The sequence below is a fragment of the Marmota flaviventris genome, chromosome 3 (genome assembly GCF_047511675.1).
Source record: "Marmota flaviventris isolate mMarFla1 chromosome 3, mMarFla1.hap1, whole genome shotgun sequence".
NCBI lineage: Eukaryota > Metazoa > Chordata > Mammalia > Rodentia > Sciuridae > Marmota > Marmota flaviventris.
The window spans coordinates 67302442-67307908 of NC_092500.1; positions in this window are offsets into that span (position 1 = coordinate 67302442).

A 5467-nucleotide genomic window follows, 5' to 3' on the forward strand; every position below is an offset into this window, starting at 1 on the left:
AGAGGTTTAATTTCATTTTGTTGCATATGATTTCCAGTTTTCCCATTTGTTGAAGAGGCTATCTTCTCCAATGTATATTTTTGGCAACTTTGTCTAATATAAGATAACTGTAATTATGTGGGTTAGTCTCTGTGTCCCCTACTCTGTACCATTGGTTTGCCAGTATATTTTGGTGCCAATACCATGCTGTTTTTGGTACTATTGCTCTGTAGTACAGTTTAAGGTCTGGTATAGTGATGCCACCTGCTTCACTCTTCTTGCTAAGGATTGCTTTAGCTATTCTGGGTCTCTTATTTTTCCAGATGAATTTCATGACTGCTTTTTCTATTTCTATGAGGAATGTCATTAGGATTTTGATTGAAATTGCATTAAATCTGTATAATGCATTTGGTAGTATGGTCATTTTGACATTATTAATTCTGCATATCCAAAAACAAGGGAGATCTTTCCACCTTCTAAGGTCTTCTTTAATTTCTTTCTCTAACGTTCTGTAGTTTTCATTGTAGAGGTCTTTCACCTCTTTTATTAGGTTGATTCCCAAGTTGTTTTTTTTGTTTGTTTGTTTGTTTGTTTTTGAGGCTATTGTAAACGGGGTAGTTTTTTCTCATTTCCCTTTCAGAGGATTTGTCACTGATATACAGAAATGCCTTTGATTTATGGGCATTGATTTTGTATCCTGCTACTTTGCTGAATTTATTTACTAATTCCAGAAATTTTTTGGTGCAATTTTTTGGGTCTTCTAGGCATAGAATCATATTGCAGGAAATAGTACTAATTTGAGTTCTTCTTTTTCTATCTGTATCCCTTTAATTTCTTTCATCTCTCTAATTGCTCTGGCCAGTGTTTCAAGAACTATGTTAAATAGAAGTAGTGAAAGAGGGAATCTCTGTCTTGTTCCAGTTTTTAGAGAGAATGCTTTCAACTTGTATCCATTTAGAATGATGTTGGCCTGGGGCTTAGCATAGATAACTCTGACAATGTTGAGATATGTTCCTTTTATCTGTAGTTTTTCTAGTGTTTTGAATAAGAAGGGGTGATGTATTTTGTCAAATTCTTTTTCTGCATCTATTGAGATGATCATATGGTTTTTAACTTTAAGTCTATTGATGTGATGATTTACATTTATTAATTTCCATATGTTAAACCAAACTTGCATCCCTAGGATGAACCCCACTTGATTGTAGCACACTATCTTTTTTATATGTTTTTGTATTTGATTTGCCAGAATTTTATTGATAATTTTTGCATCTATGTTCATTAGAGATATTGGTCTGAAGTTTTCTTTCTTTGATGTGTCTTTGCCTGGTGTTGGAATAAAATGATATTGGCCTCATAGAATGAGTTTGGAAGTGCTCCCTCTTTTTCTATTTCTTGAAATAACTTGAAGAGTATTAGTATTAATTCTTCTTTAAACGTCTTATAGAACTCAGCTGTATATCCATCTGGTCTTGGGCTTTTCTTGGTTGGTAGGCTTCTGATGGCGTCTTCTATTTCATCACTTGAAATTGATCTGTTTAAATTGTGTATATCATTCTAATTCAATTTGGGCAAATCATATGACCCTAGAAATTTGTCAATGCCTTTGATATTTTCTATTTTGGAATACAAAATAATTTTCAAAATAATTTCTAATTATTTTTTTGTATTTCTGTAGTGTCTGTTATGATATTTCTTTTTTTCATCATGTATGTTAGTAATTTGAGTTTTCTCTCTCCTTCTCTTCATTAGCATGGCTAAAGATGTGTCAATTTTATTTATTTGTTTAAAGAACCAACTTTTGTTTTATCAATTTTTTCAATTGTTTCTTTTGTTTCAATTTCATTTATTTCAACTCTGATTTTAATTATTTCCTGCCTTCTACTGCTTTTGGTGTTGATTTTTTCCTTCTTTTTCTAGGGCTTTGAGATGTAATGTTAAGTCATTTATTTGTTGACTTTTTCTTTTTTTAAGGAATGAACTCCAAGCAATGAACTTTCCTCTTAATACTGTGTTAGAGTCTGTAAACAAGTCTGGATGGCGCCTGGCACTTTGCCAGAGGGAGTGGTTTGTGAAGTAATGCCAGCGAGCCATTAAGTGTGGAGATTCCTTATTGGTTGACTGCTGTATCTAGTTTATGCTAATTAAGATAAGCTGTGTGGAATGTATAAATACCTCTGTTGTCCTACAATAAACGGCTCCCTCTCCTGCTGTATCAATCTACACAAGTTCCTGGTCACCCCCCTGGTTATTTTGCTGCAGCCGGACTGTGGCAGTACTGCCTTCATAGTGTCCCAGAGATTTCAATACATTGTATCTGTGTTCTCATTTACTTTTATTTTTTTTTAAATCTCCTCCTTGATGTCTTTTGCAACCCATTGTTCATTCAGGGCATATTATTTAGTCTCCAGGTGTTGGAGTATATTTCGTTTTTTATTTTATTATTGGTTTCTAATTTCATTCCATTATGATATGATAGAATGCAGGTTAGTATATCTACTTTTTAATATTTGCTTAGAGTTGCTTTGTGGCATAATACATGGTCTATTTTAGAGAAGGATCCTGTGCTGCTGAGAAGAAAGTGTATTCGTTCATTGAAGGATGAAATATTCTATATATGTCAGTTAAGTCTAAGTTATTGATCATATTATTGAGTTCTATAGTTTCTTTGTTCAACTTTTGTTTGAATGATCTATCCAGTGGTGAAAGAGCTGTGTTAAAGTCACCAAGAATTATTGTGTTGTGGTCTATTTGACTCTTGAACTTGAGAAGAATTTTTTGTTTGTTTTAAATATTTTTGTTAGTTTTAGGTGGCCACAAAATCTTTATTTTATTTTTATGTGGTGCTGAGGATTGAACTCAGTGCCTCCTGCATGCCAGGCGAACACTCTACCACTAAGCCACAACCCCAGCCCCCACCCTCCACCCCACCCCCACAGAAGAATTTGTTTGATGAAGGTAGATGCTCCATTGTTTAGGGAATAAAAATTTATTATTGTTATGTCTCATTGGTGAATGTTTCCCTTAAGCAGTATAAAATATCCTTCTTTATCCCTTTTGATTAAACTTTGGCTTGATATAAGGATGGAAACCCCTGCTTGCATCTCCAGTCCATGTGAGTGGTATGATTTTTCCCAACCTTTCACCTTCAGTCTGTGGATGTATTTTCTTATGAGGTGAGTCTTTTGGAGGCAGCATATTGTTGGGTCTTTTTAAAAAAATCCAATCTGCCAGTCTATGTCTTTTGATTGGTCAGTTTAGGCCATTAATATTCAGGGTTATTATTGAGACATGATTTGTATTCCCAGCCATTTTTGTTCATTTTTGGTATTTAACTTAACTTGGTTTCTCCTTTGAATAGTTTTTCCTTTAGTGTAATACCTCTCTTTGCTGATTTTCATTGTTGTTTTTCATTTCCTCTTCATGGAATATTTTGCTGAGAATGTTCTGTAGTTCAGGCTTTTGAGTTGTAAATTCTATTAACTTTTGTTTATCATGCAAGGTTTTTATTTCATCATTAAATCAAAAGCTTAATTTTGCTGCATATAAGATTCTGGGTTATAGACATTATGATTGCTGTATGTATATAGGTGACTCTATGACCAGTGTGATTCTGCAATCTGTACAATCAGAAAAATGAGAAATTATACCCCAATTGATTCAAATGTATGAATTGCCAAGATTATTGTAATGTCATGTGTAGCTAATAAAAAATAATAATTGTACAAAAACAAAAGATTCTAGGTTGGCATCCATTTTCTTTCAGAGCTTGATATATGTTGTTTCAGGATCTTCTAGCTTTCAAGGTCTGGGTTGAAAAGTCTACATATAATCTTATTGGTTTCACCTTATATGTAATTTTATTCCTTTCTCTAGTGGCTTTTAATATTCTCTCCTTATTCTGTATGTTGGGTATTTTCATTATAATGAGACTCAGTGTGGATCTGTTGTGATTTTGTACATTTGATGTCCTGTAAGCCTCCTGAATTTGGTTTTCCAATTCATTCTTCATGTTTGGAAAATTTTCTGATATTATTTTATTAAATAGATTCCTCATTCCTTTGGTTTGGAACTCTAAGCCTTCCTGTATCCCAATAACTGTTTAAACTTGATCTTTTCATGCTATCCCATATTTCTTGAATGTTCTCTTCATGGTTTCTTTCCATTTTCACTGTGTAGTCTACATTCTTTTCAAGATTAATATTTTATCTTCATTGTCTGAGGACATGTCTTCCAAGTGATCTAATCTGTTGGTGATACTTTTAATTGAACTTTTAATTTGGTTTATTGTTTCTTTCATTTCAAGTATTTCTATTTGGTTTTGTTTTAGAACCTCTGTCTCCCTATTGAAGTAATCTTTTTCTTTCTGTATTTGTTTATGTAGCTCATTGTCAAAATATCTTTTACTGCCTGTATTTACTCTCTTATATCATTCTTTAATTCACAGGACATTTTAATTATGTACATCCTGAACTCCTTCTTTGTAATTTCTTCTGCTGCAGAAGATTCTAATAATATGGTATCTTGATTTGTTTGAGGTACTTTCTTCCCTTGTCTTTTCATATTGCTTGTGTGTCCTCCCTTTTAACACTGTGGATCGGAGGCATTATTGTTTTTACCCTATAGGCTTATAGTGCCCCTGTGTCCCTATACCTCTCCTTTGAGGTAAAGGACAATGTTAACAGATCTCAATATAACTAATATACACCCTGAAAACAAATGTTTGCTATTAAGACATTTACAGTTTGGTCACAATGTAGAGAAATGATTAATTCAATTATTACCTACAATATACTCAGTAGGTTTGTAAAAGGGTCTACAGTTTCTGATGAAGGACAAAGAACCAGGGGTGAAGAGTAGAATGATATGCTGAGGAGGTAGGAGGTGAGATATAGAATTATTATATCTTAGGAAGTGTGAAAGAGAAATCTAAAGAGGAAGATTAGTAGCAGGAGAAGGGAGAGGAAGTAATTTTATGTAGACAAGTAATTGGAAAAACAGTAGAGTACATAAAACAAACACACATATATATGTGTTAAGAAAATTTTTAAAAATGTTAAAATAGTAGAAATTGGTGGGGAAAATGAAAAAAAAGAATATAAACACAATTGTAATATACTATTCGGATGTCCCAGTCCTCAAAATCCTAATTCATGCAAAATACTCGGTTTTACATATATTGGAGATGTGAGAGTAGGAGAATAGAGAGGGTGACGGGGGAAAAAATCTTGAAGAAAGAAACAGGGATTGTTTTGGTTGGAGAAACAGGGATTGTTTTCCTGCTTTCCTTCTCATCCAATAGGTGGGATCATCTGTTATTAGCTAGTATCTCCACCCACAGGATGGTGAAGGTAACCAAGGTATCACTGTGCTGGAGTCGCAGCTGCTGGCAAGAGGGTGGAGTTAGAAACTGGGTACTTGACCAGCCAGAGTTCCAAACTGGGAGTTGCCTCCACTGAAGATGTGTGATTAAGGGGGCCCAAGATGGAGG